This window comes from Elaeis guineensis, chromosome 6, assembly GCF_000442705.2.
Source record: "Elaeis guineensis isolate ETL-2024a chromosome 6, EG11, whole genome shotgun sequence".
Taxonomy (NCBI): domain Eukaryota; kingdom Viridiplantae; phylum Streptophyta; class Magnoliopsida; order Arecales; family Arecaceae; genus Elaeis; species Elaeis guineensis.
Window position 1 is genome coordinate 126,048,950 of NC_025998.2, and position 13,523 is coordinate 126,062,472.

General features: G+C 37.9%; 1 non-coding gene across 1 annotated transcript; it reads right to left on the minus strand.

The window, feature by feature from the left end:
• Positions 1-9,187: 9,187 nt before the first annotated feature.
• TRNAM-CAU (transfer RNA methionine (anticodon CAU)) lies at positions 9,188-9,259 on the minus strand. The gene has a single exon. It is a non-coding gene; the product is annotated as a tRNA-Met (tRNA).
• Between the last annotated feature and the right edge of the window lie 4,264 nt (positions 9,260-13,523).

A 13,523-nucleotide genomic window follows, 5' to 3' on the forward strand; every position in this document is an offset into this window, starting at 1 on the left:
CGCATACTATAGAAATACTTTTTCCCATAAGCATGCAAGGCATCTCATTCATGATATCTTCATAATAGTTAAATAAATTTTTTCTTTATTCAATAATCAAATCTTGGTTCAAATAACAAATCAAAACTAAGTGTTCAAAGAAAGTAACTGTCTGACAATTCAATACTAAACAAAACTAAAGGTCTTGAATCAATTCTGAGAAAATCCTAAATCAATGAGTTAACTCCATCTCTAACCGCTCTTCCAACCGAAATCCCGCATCATGCTAATTTTCTGGATCTGTAAGAAAAACATAAAACTTATCATGAGCTAAATAGCCCAGTAAGCAGTGTATACCTTTAACTGAATAATCAGGCAAATAATACTATGCATCATAAATCAATATGTAATTTCATGAAATCATAATCATACTGTCAATCATATAAAAGTCAATTCATCATAATTTCCAATTATGCTTTTCTTCTTAAATTCATCAATTTCTTAAATTCTTCTTACCAACCATGACTATGACCACATTATCCCTGTGGCAGGGTCATAATACCGCGTATCTGCTTGCGGTGGGCTGCGAATCATCTGGCAGCCAAGTCCTTTGGAACCGCTGGTCTAACTGGCGGTTTTGTCGCTGGTCTATCTGGCGACATGTCGCTGGTCTCACTGGCGACATAAATCCTCAGGACAGTCAATTGCCAACGTATATGCCCCCATTGACGGGGTCCTCAACACAGTCAGGTTGTCAATTTCATATTGTCTTCCAATTCATATATTATTTTCAAGAATAATAAAATTAATTGATATTCGAGTCAAATCAATTATAACATTCTTTGAGATCATATATCATCATAATAATTGCTCAATAAATAACTTCAATCATAAATAATTTTCTACAATTAACTTTAATCATAAATAATTTCCAACAATTATTTCAATAAATAATTTCAATCACAAGCATGCATAAATTTATTTAATTCATAATATACCAGATAAATTCAGTAAAAGTAAACACTACTTACCTCAAAAGAAAGTCCAAACTAAAAATTCTAGGGATCTCGAAAATCCTTCTCAGAACCTGATACGTCAAATATCATATTTTGAATCAAATTTCATCAAATTAAAAATAACTAAATTATTAAAATCTAATGTCTCCACTAGGATCAATTCGTCGACAGCATCCCGATTTTCGAATTAACCCATGGACACCCTAATTTTATTTTTATTTTTATTGCTAATTTTTTTTTTAATAATAAATTAATTCCATAAATCCTATGATCTAGAGAGAGAAAGAGAGAGAGAGAGAGCAAAGAGAGTTTCTCTCTCTCAGCCCCTTTTTTTTTTTCTTTTCTTTTCTTTTCTTTTCTTTTTCTTTTTTTCTTTTTTTTTTCCTTCTTTTTCTTTTCTTTTTCTTCTTTTTCTTCTTTTCTTCTTTTTCTTCTTCTTCTTCCCGCATCGAAACAGAGGACTCTTGTCCTCAAGCCTCAATCGGCCGTTCGGGCCGTGGCTGCCACGACGGAGGCCGGCGGCCGACGGGCCATCTCCCCCGGTCACGGAGGAAACAGGGCCGGCGGTCAATTCCGATCGCCGGCGCCGGAGATTTTCAAGGAAAATAAGCCAAAAAACAGAGTCTGTTCCCGACCAAAAATTGGCGACGCTCGTCGCCGGCCACCGCGCACAAACGCACGGGGGAAAGAGGAAGGAAGGGAGGAAAAAGTGAAGGACTTACCACGACCTCCTGGGACCTCGTCGGAGAGAAAACACGGCGAGGAACCAACTGCGCCCGCGGCTCTTCTTCGGAAAAATCGGAGAGAAAGAGAGAGAGAGGAGGCCGTTCTTCGGTCTCAAGGGGGAGGGGTCTACTTATAGAGGACCCTAGGACTCCGAGGGGTCCTAGGAGTCCTGATTCCGTCCGGATTTCGTCGGAGAAGGAGACTCCCATCGGGAGTCTTCTTCCCGATTTTGAATTCCCCTGTTTCCATTTTTTTTTTTTTCGTTTTGGGCTTTGTGGGCTGAAACGGGTTTGGGCTATAACATTCTTCACCCCTAAAAGAAATTTCGTCCTCGAAATTTTTCATACCTGTAGTCTCGAAGAGCTGGGGATATTTTTGCTTCATTTCTTCCTCTAGCTCCCAAGTAGCTTCTCTTTCTGAATGTCGACTCCACTGTACCTTGACATAAGGAATGTTGCGACGTCTCAGCACCTGTTCTTTACAGTCTACGATCCGTATCGGGTATTCTTCATATGTTAGATCCTTCCTGGCTTGTACTGGTTCAAGTTCCACGATGTGACTTGGATCTGGTAAATATTTCTTTAACATAGAAACATGAAAAACATTATGTACTCCTGCAAGTGAAGGGGGTAAGGCAAGTCGATAAGCCACCTCACCAATTCTTTCCAAAATCTCAAACGGACCACATATCTGGGATTCAATTTGCCACGAATGCCAAATCTTGAGATTCCTTTTGAAGGAGATGCTTTGAGAAACACATGGTCACGACTTGAAATTCTAATTTCCGTCTCCTGTTATCTGCATAACTTTTCTGTCTGCTTTGTGTTGCCCGAAGTCGTTCTTTAATTAATTGAATCTTCTCGACTGCTTGTTGAACAAGTTCAGGACCCAAAATTCTTCGCTCACCGACATCATCCCAGTGAATCGGGGATCGACATCTTCTACCATATAAAGCTTCGTAAGGTGCCATACCAATGCTAGCCTGATAACTGTTATTGTAAGCGAACTCAATCAAAGGTAGATGCTCATCCCATGAACTTTTCATATCCAAAATACAGGTTCTCAACATATCTTCTAAGATCTGAATAGTTCTCTCTGACTGACCATCAGTCTGTGGATGAAAAGCTGTACTGAAGTTCAATTTTGTTCCTAATGCCTTGTGTAAGCTCTTCCAAAACTGTGATACAAATCTGGTGTCTCTATCCGATACGATGGTCACTGAAATTCCATGTAATCTTACAATTTCTTTCATATATAACTTTGCTAGTCGTTCCAAGGTAAATCCAACTCTAATTGGAAGAAAGTGTGCAGACTTTGTCAATCGGTCCACAATCACCCAGGCTGCATCATTTTTGCTGGGAGTCTTTGGTAGTCCAGTTACAAAATCCATAGTGATATGTTCCCACTTCCAAACTGGAATATCGAGAGGTTGAAGTAGTCCCGCAGGTCTCTGATGTTCAGCTTTAACTTGTTGACACACCAAACATTGAGCCACGAATTGAGCGATCTCTCTCTTCATATTATTCCACCAGTATATTTCTTTTAAGTCTCTATACATCTTGGTACCTCCCGGATGAATTGTATAACCGGTCTGATGTGCTTCCTGAAGTATTTCATGCTTGAGTGCTGAATCATTGGGTACGCAAATCCTGTTGTCGAACCTTAACGAACCGTCTTCATGTATCTTGAATTCAGATTGAACACCAGCTTCCACTGAATCTCTTATTTTCATTAGTTGTGGATCATTATTCTGGGCAACTGTAATTCTTTCTATGAGTGTTGGCTGAACCCTCAAGTTGGCTAACCGCACTGTTGAGTCATATATTCGGATGTCTAATTCCAGTTTTCTTATATCCTTTAACAATTGACTTTGGTGTGTGATTAAAACCGCCAAATTTCCCACAGATTTCCTACTAAGGGCATCAGCAACAATATTAGCTTTTCCCGGATGATAATGGATTGTTAAATCATAATCTTTTAATAGTTCTAACCACCTTCTCTGTCTCATATTTAATTCTTTCTGTGTAAAAATATACTTTAAACTCTTATGATCAGTAAACACTTCGCACTGCACACCGTATAAGTGATGTCTCCAAATTTTTAGGGCAAAAATTACTGCAGCTAATTCCAAATCATGTGTCGGATAATTTTGTTCATATGATTTCAGTTGTCTTGAGGCATAGGCTACTACCTTACCATGTTGCATCAATACACATCCGAGTCCCTTTTTAGATGCATCACTATAAATTGTGAAACCTTCATCTCCTGTTGGTATAGTAAGGATAGGGGCTGACACTAATCGTTGTTTTAATTCTTGAAAACTCTGTTCACAAACTTCAGACCACTCGAATTTAACTCCTTTTTGAGTAAGACGAGTCAAAGGTGCAGCTATGCGGAAAAATCCTTCTACAAATCGTCTATAATACCCTGCCATTCCCAGAAAACTTCGAATCTCAGAAATATTTGTAGGTCTGTTCCACTGCATCACAGCTTCCACTTTTGCTGGATCCACAGAAATTCCATCCTTAGATACGATGTGTCCTAAAAAGGCTATTTTGTCCAACCAAAATTCACACTTCTTAAATTTGGCATAAAGTTTTTCTTTCCTCAATATTTGAAGTACACACCGTAAATGTTCTTCATGCTCCAATTTACTTCTTGAATATATCAGGATATCGTCAATAAATACGACAACAAATTTATCAAGATAAGATCTGAATATTCTGTTCATTAAATCCATAAAGGCTGCTGGAGCATTGGTTAACCCAAAAGGCATCACTAAAAATTCATAATGTCCATAACGAGTTCTAAATGCCGTCTTTGGTACGTCCTCTGTTTTAATTTTTAACTGATGATACCCTGAACGAAGATCAATTTTAGAAAATACTTGAGCACCTTGCAGCTGATCAAACAAATCATCAATTCGGGGTAGAGGATACTTATTTCTGATAGTATTTTTATTCAATTCTCTATAGTCGATACAGAGTCTCATACTACCATCTTTCTTCTTCACAAATAAGACTGGAGCTCCCCAAGGAGATACACTAGGCCTTATAAAACCTTTATCCAATAAATCCTGTAATTGATCTTTTAACTCCTTTAATTCCATAGGGGCCATTCTGTAAGGAGCTTTGGAGATCGGATTGGTATTAGGTGCCAACTCAATAGTAAATTCAATCTCTCTATCTGGGGGTAGTCCGACTAAATCATCAATGAATACATCCGAAAATTCATTTACGATAGGAATATCCTGTAACTTCAATTCATCATGTTCTTTATTCTTTATTGATACTAGGTAACCTCTACATCCCTTTCTTATCATCTGTCTAGCTTGTTCAGGTGAAATAATACATGGAGGGGTGGTTCCTGTACTTCCATCAAAACTAAAAGTTAATTCTTTCGGTATGTGAAAGTTCACTCTCTTTCCATGACAATCCACAGAGGCATGATAGGTAGCCAGCCAATCCATTCCTAGAATGACATCGAAATCATGCATATCCAGGATCACCAAATCTGCTGGTAATTCTCTTTCTCCTATCTTAATACTACAGGACTTGCACACACTTTCGGTACTCAAAATACCACCAACTGGTGTCTCAACATATAATTTGGTTTTCATGGGTTCACAACCTATATCATGTTGTCTAATAAAAGTAGTGGATATAAAGGAGTGTGTAGCACCAGAATCAAACAAAACTGAAGCATGAATACCAGATACAGGAATGGTACCTGTCACCACAGCATTGGAGGCCTGAGCATCTTGTTGTGTGAGAGCATAGATTCTTCCTTGAGTTTTCGGCCTTTGACCTCCGTCCTTTGCCTGTGTTGATCTATTTTCGTCCATCTGCGGGCAATCTGCAATCTTGTGTCCTTTCTGGCCACATCTAAAACACGAACCAGTATTCCATGGGCAATTAGAAGTCTCATGCTCTCTTCGGCCGCATCTCGAACATCTAGCTGCCTTATTCTCACGATTCTTAGCAGTTGCTGGCTTCTTTGCTGGAACCTTATTATTCTGATTTCGTCCTTGAGTTCCACTAAATCTATTTCTCTTCTTCTGATTCCGTTCACGCTCCGCATGAGCTTCATTAGCTTCTCTCTCAATTAGTAGAGCTTTGTTCACAACTAAGGCATAGGTATTTAGCTCATAGGGTACAACCTGCCTCCTGATTTTCGTCTTCAGTCCCATTTCAAATTTGTGTACTCTGTCTTGCTCAATCTCAACTAGTCTCGGAACAAATTTGGCTAACTCCGTGAATTTGGCTTCATATTCTGCAACGGATCTGTTTCCCTGTCTCAGGTGAATGAACTCCTGTTCTTTCTGTATTCTGACACTTCGGGGGAAATACTTGTCAAAGAATTCATCTCGAAATCTCTCCCAAGTGAGTGGTATCCCATCGTGCTCATATTTTTGTTCCAGTATACGCCACCAGTTGTATGCCTCGCCTTGTAACAGGTATGCTGTATAGCGGATCTTCTCTTCATCTTGGCATTCTTGCACGGCGAAGGCCTTTTCCATTTCCATAATCCAGTTATCTGCTTCTTGTGGCTCGATGGTCCCTTTGAAGGCTGGAGGAGCTAGCTTCTTAAATTCGACGATATTGTTTCTCTGCATCGGATGTTCTCCATGTCCAGATGCCGGTGGAAAATGCTGATGTGGCTGTGCATGTTGTTGTTGAAGTAACTGTTGTTGTGTTTGAACTACTCCGATCAGAGTTTGCATTAGTTGAGTCATGTTCGGCTCCTGTGCTGTCGGAGTATTTCTGGTAGGATCATGGATTCCCTCCTGCTGAGTTGTACCGCTGTTTAATTGGGGAGTATTATCGCCAAGTGGATTTGATGTCCCTCCTACCGTTCCTTGAGTATTCCTCGCTCGTCGTGGAGGCATATTGACCTATGTTAGATTTGAGATAATAACTTATCCTTAATAAGGTTATAACTTGTGACAAGTCAAATCATAATTATCATAACTTAACCCTTCAATTTCCTAATGTCTACCCATCACTCACTTTATTCTACATGTCTCTATCTATCTACTTATGCTCTGATACCATATTAATTGTCACGCCCCCGACCCGAGATTGTGAATCGAGGGTCATGGCAACCGCCGCATACTTATAGAATACTTTTCCCATAAGCATGCAAGGCATCTCATTCATGATATCTTCACAAATAGTTAAATAAATTTTTTTCTTTATTCAATAATCAAACCTTGGTTCAAATAACAAATCAAAACTAAGTGTTCAAAAGAAAGTAACTGTCTGACAATTCAATACTAAACAAAACTAAAGGTCTTGAATCAATTCTGAGAAAATCCTAAATCAATGAGTTAACTCCATCTCTAACCGCTCTCCCAATCGAAATCCTGCATCATGCTAATTTTCTGGATCTGTAAGAAAAACATAAAACTTATCATGAGCTAAATAGCCCAGTAAGCAGTGTATACCTTTAACTGAATAATCAGGCAAATAATACTATGCATCACAAATCAATATGTAATTTCATGAAATCATAATCATACTGTCAATCATATAAAAGTCAATTCATCATAATTTCCAATTATGCTTTTCTTCTTAAATTCATCAATTTCTTAAATTCTTCTTACCAACCATGACTATGACCACATTATCCCTGTGGCAGGATCATAATACCGCGTATCTACTTGCGGTGGGCTGCGAATCATCTGGCAGCCAAGTCCTTTGGAACCACTGGTCTAACTGGCGGTTTTGTTGCTGGTCTATCTGGCGACATATCGCTGGTCTCACTGGCGACATAAATCCTCAGGACAGTCAATTGCCAACGTATATGCTCCCATTGGCGGGGTCCTCAACACAGTCAGGTTGTCAATTTCATATTGTCTTCCAATTCATATATTATTTTCAAGAATAATAAAATTAATTGATATTCGAGTCAAATCAATTATAACATTCTTTGAGATCATATATCATCATAATAATTGCTCAATAAATAACTTCAATCATAAATAATTTTCTACAATTAACTTTAATCATAAATAATTTCCAACAATTATTTCAATAAATAATTTCAATCACAAGCATGCATAAATTTATTTAATTCATAATATACCAGATAAATTCAGTAAAAGTAAACACTACTTACCTCAAAAGAAAGTCCAAACTAAAAATTCTAGGGATCTCGAAAATCCTTCTCAGAACCTGATACGTCAAATATCATATTTTGAATCAAATTTTCATCAAATTAAAAATAACTAAATTATTAAAATCTAATGTCTCCACTAGGATCAATTCGTCGACAGCATCCCGATTTTTGAATTAACCCATGGACACCCTAATTTTATTTTTATTTTTATTGCTAATTTTTTTTTAATAATAAATTAATTTCATAAATCCTATGATCTAGAGAGAGAAAGAGAGAGAGAGAGAGCAAAGAGAGTTTCTCTCTCTCAAGCCCTTTTTTTTTTTCTTTTCTTTTCTTTTCTTTTCTTTTTCTTTTTTTCTTTTTTTTTTTTCCTTCTTTTTCTTTTCTTTTTCTTCTTTTTCTTCTTTTCTTCTTTTTCTTCTTCTTCTTCCCGCGCCGAAACAGAGGACTCTTGTCCTCAAGCCTCAATCGGCCGTTCGGGCCGTGGCTGCCACGGCGGATGCCGGCGGCCGACGGGCCATCTCCCCCGGTCACGGAGGAAACAGGGCCGGCGGTCAATTCCGATCGCCGGCGCCGGAGATTTTCAAGGAAAATAAGCCAAAAAACAAAGTCTGTTCCCGACCAAAAATCGGCGACGCTCGTCGTCGGCCACCGCGCACAAACGCACGGGGGAAAGAGGAAGGAAGGGAGGAAAAAGTGAAGGACTTACCACGACCTCCTGGGACCTCGTCGGAGAGAAAACACGGCGAGGAACCAACTGCGCCCGCGGCTCTTCTTCGGGAAAATCGGAGAGAAAGAGAGAGGGAGGAGGCCGTTCTTCGGTCTCAAGGGGGAGGGGTCTACTTATAGAGGACCCTAGGACTCCGAGGGGTCCTAGGAGTCCTGATTCCGTCCGGATTTCGTCGGAGAAGGAGACTCCCATCGGGAGTCTTCTTCCCGATTTTGAATTCCCCTGTTTCCATTTTTTTTTTTTTTTCGTTTTGGGCTTTGTGGGCTGAAACATGTTTGGGCTATAACATTTGTAGTGCAGGATTGTGAAAATCAAAAATTAGAAAGCTTTTCTTACATAAAAACCTGTAGCTCAAATTTGAAGGCGCTTGAATATTTGCAGCATTTGTAGCACATAATGAAAAACTTCAGTGTTTACGGTTCCAACCAAAGCTCACCAGAAGGTGGTATATGGAGTACAATATGCAGCGATTTTGTCACCTTGGATTGATTCTTCTAGTTCTCTTGTTAGGCTTTCTGCAATGCCAATTTGTTCTCCTTTGAGGACATGGTGATAGGGAGCATCGATGCCACTGGAGTATTCTTTGAAAAAAAAAAAACATGGAAGCCTCTCCGAATATCAGAGCCAGGTTTCGATCCTGGGACCTGTGGGTTATGGGCCCACCACGCTTCCGCTGCGCCACTCTGATGGTTGGAAGGATGGTGCCCTCTATTATATATAACCAATAGTAAACCAGAAATCAAATTTTATGCAGTTACACAAAGTTTATAGTCTGTTGACAGTGGTAATGACATCAAATTTTAATATGATTTTTTTAGTCTACCTGACAGTCATGCAGGGGGAGCTTAAAGTTGACCATATTATGAATCTCACATGCAATTTTGTGAATGTGCAGGTCTATTTTCTGTGATACCTGGACCTGCTATTCATTTTACTGTTGTTCACTGGCTAGCATGCATATATTGTCTCAAACTGACGTAGAAATGGAAGATAAACAGATGAATTATGTGTGTATTTAAAGATAAGAAATCAAAATAAAAGATGGATTTGAAAGTCTAGGTACACTACATTAAAAAGGAGAGTTAGTGATCATTTTTTACCGATGTTTTTTGAAAGCGTCGGCAGGTTGCGCTGACCTGCCGACGCTTTTAAAAAGCATCGTTGAGACAACGACGCTTAAAAGCATCGTAAAATTTCAGCATTTTCAATACCGACATTTTTAGCAAAAACGTCGTTAAATAAAGAAAATACCGACGCTTGTTCACGTCATTATTTAACGATGCTAAAAAACGTCGTTAGATTCGATTAATACCCCCATTCTTCCGTACCCTAATCTATCTGCCACCGCCCCCTCCCACTCATTCCTCCATCTCCGCCGACCCCTATCTCCGTCGATTCTCCACCACCGATCCTCCCATGCTCCATCCCTCGCACGTCTGCCACCGCTCGGATCACGATGATCGGTATCCCTTGCCAGCGCTTGGATCGCAATCCAGGGGGCCACCATAATCCCTGTGTCGAATTTCCATCAAGCGCCGACTGCGACCGTAGCCCCCTAGCCCTGACAGTGTCTAAGTCTTGCCTGCCCGCCACCCGCTGGGATCACCGTCGAGCACCGACTGCAAGCGCAGTCCCCAGAGTCTCGATCGTGATTCACAGGTACATATATTATGTACATATATATATATATATATATATATATATATATATATATATTTTTTTTTTTTTTTTTTTTTTGAAACAGGTGGTCAATTAGACTTTTTGTTTTTTTAAGAGAAAAGAGTGCTTCTTGGTTGGAGAGTTCCCATCTCATAGCATCAGGAAGTCGTTAGAAAAATATTTTTGGTAAAGTAGTCCTTAAGAATCTATATAAAAATTATGTTTCACCAAAACAAGTTATTATTTGTTTCAAATGTATATAAAAATCTTGACAAAATTTTTTGTCTGTTCAATTAGTTCTACTAATCTTTATTGATCGAACCCTAGTTAAGGTTAATTAGGATAATATCCTCTTATTTTAACAGTGAACTAGGCATGGGATTTAGGTTCTCACTCCCCCCCTTTTCCAACTTGGGATATGGCTTGCAGGGAATATCGATGGTGGAGATGCCAGAGGACACGTGTTTTGGGTAACTGTCAATGTCACTAAGCCTGTAGAAAATAAGGGTCACTATAGAAGCAAGGTGATGATGGCAACGGTTCTCTTTTGAGGGCTTACCTAACTTGTGTTATCTTTGGTCTCATCTGGAAGTGGGACATTTTCAAGAATCTTATCCTAAAATGGTTCATAAAAGAAGTGGAACTAATCATAGCTTTGGAGAAAGTTGTCCTGCCACGTATTTGTATGGTCCAAGAGGAACGAGGAACGGCGATTCCTCCGGGTGTTGTCATAGAGCATGAATCGTTGTACAACAAGGTGTTGTGCAATCATCGATGGATGATGTCAAAAAATGAATAACATCAAACAATATGTACCGTATATTGCAAGGTATATATTTGTAGACCGTGATATTTGATAGCCATCGATCTTCTAATGATGCCGAGCATTAAGAGCCACACAATTAATGCTCTGCAGTATGGCATTGTAGACCGTGATTCCCACCTCTCTCTTTCTAACTTGCTCTGTAAACATCTTGCAGTCTAATAAAGCTCCGAGGAAGTTCCTCACTTCCTTCATATTTCATCAAAAAAAACAAAAAAAAAAAAAAATATATGCTCCTGACCGGATAGACACCCATATGGGGAGATTTAAGCCATCCAAACTTGTTGCTATTTGACGAGAAATGGAGGCTAACCGACAACTAGGCCTCTCCAAGAATACTAGATTAAGGAGAATTGGATGGTCATCATAATTGGCGGGATAGGCCTTAAGATGCCATTCTCAGAAACTGCTCATCGTCTCTTTACCGGTCAAGACCGTATATATCATGCTTGTCCTACCAATTTGGCATCAAATTAGCCAACGAACATGGCTATCAAAAGCGCAAAAAGGATACTCCTGCCACGCTCCTTCCCCTTGTTAACAACATATTGGTGCTTGTTTTCATTAGAGTTGTTTATTTAACTACATATGTACATATATGTACATATAAAAGTAAAATAGTAATAAAAATTATGCAAATCAAATAACAAGGGTACATATAGTATCTAATAAAAGATTTTCTTTGTTTATTTGAAATCCAAAATCATACTACAATGCAATGATCAGGATCCATTTCTCCTTCATTTTATTTGTCAATACTCATTCTAATGTAAATTTTTTTTTGGTAGAATTCTAATGTAAATTACAAAGGTGAAAGTCTCTTAGCAAATATCTTGACAATGTTGTTAAAATGAAGAAAGTCTAGACTATTCTGTATCAGTAAAGTAAAACTTTTATCTGTGAATTTGCTAACTTGTTTACGATGACAAAAGTGGTCTCTTTTTGTACCTATCATATGCAAATGACATGATAGAAAGATCAAATGATCTAATTGTTGCAATGTCCTGAGCCACCATAAAAATTTTCAATAATCACAACAGTTAATTTTATATTATGAATTAATTTTAAAAAAAATTATATTACATAGAACCATAGACCCGTCTTTTAATTAATGTACATATTCTATTGTGTCTGTACATTTATTTATTTTTGTATGAATAAAAGAATTATGTACATTGGTCAATTGATTGTCCAGTATGGATAGTTTGGAAAATGTGAGTAATTCTATAGGTCATTACAATAATCAAATGGTATGCTAAGGGTTCGGAAAAAATTTCGGACAATATTTTTCTTTTGTTCTCCTTATACGGGAGAACTAAGAAAAAATACTGTCGAAATTTTTTTCGGCTCTTGTTGCATATCATTTGATTACTGTAATTGACCTATAGAATTAATACATTTTCTGAATAGGATAGGACCTTCTTTACCTATTAGTTGATGATAGCAAGCATTTACTATGTAAACCTTATCATATCTAGATGTATTTTTGAGTCTTCAAGTTATATAATGAACTACAATAGCTGTTATTTTTTTGAATTTTATGAAATGACTGATATTTTTTACTCATTGCATTAATATAGATTGTATAATTTTTCTTATTTTTAGATAAGTTGCAAGTTCAGTCATTTTTATCCTACAATGGACAAAAGTTGGATAAATAAACCAAAAAATAGTAAAAAATATTTAGATGGAGTTCATGACTTCATTAAATTTGGTATGGAGAAAAGTAGTTTGAATGGAAAGATTTTATGTCCATGTCGGAAATGTGTAAATAGTTCTTCTTTAGATCCACAAATTGTTGAAGAATATTTGGTATGGAATGATTTTTTAAGAGGTTATACCGACTGGATTTTTCATAGGGAATCTATGTTGCCATCATCATATAACCAACCCCTGACTCATTTTGGATCCACTAGTCTACAAGACAATTCTGCAAGAGATGATGATATAAGGGGTTTGATCACAGATACTTTTGGACTTGGTGTTCAAAATTTAGGAGAATCCAGTAGTATACAAGAAATAGTTGGGATGTTTGATGGATGTACGCATACGGAAGGTATGCATGTTGAGGAGCCTATACATACATCTAATGATGAGACAGCTCGTTATCACACCTTAATAAAAGATGCAGATGAAAAATTATATCCGGATTGTACGAAATTTTCTAAGATTTTTTTTCTCGTACATTTATTCCATTTAAAATATTTGAATGAATGGTCTGGGAAGAATTTTACCATGCTGCTCAAGTTATTAAAGGATGCATTTTCAGAAAGTACTCGTTTACCACCATCGTATTATGAAGCCAAGAAAGTAGTAAAGGAATTTGATCTTATATACGAAAAGATTCATAGTTGTCCGAAAGATTGTATGTTATATCGGGGTGAAAATGCTAATCAAGAGTCATGCAATGTATGTGGATTTTCAAGATGGATAACACAAAAAGAAGATCGAGACGATGTACTGAATGAAT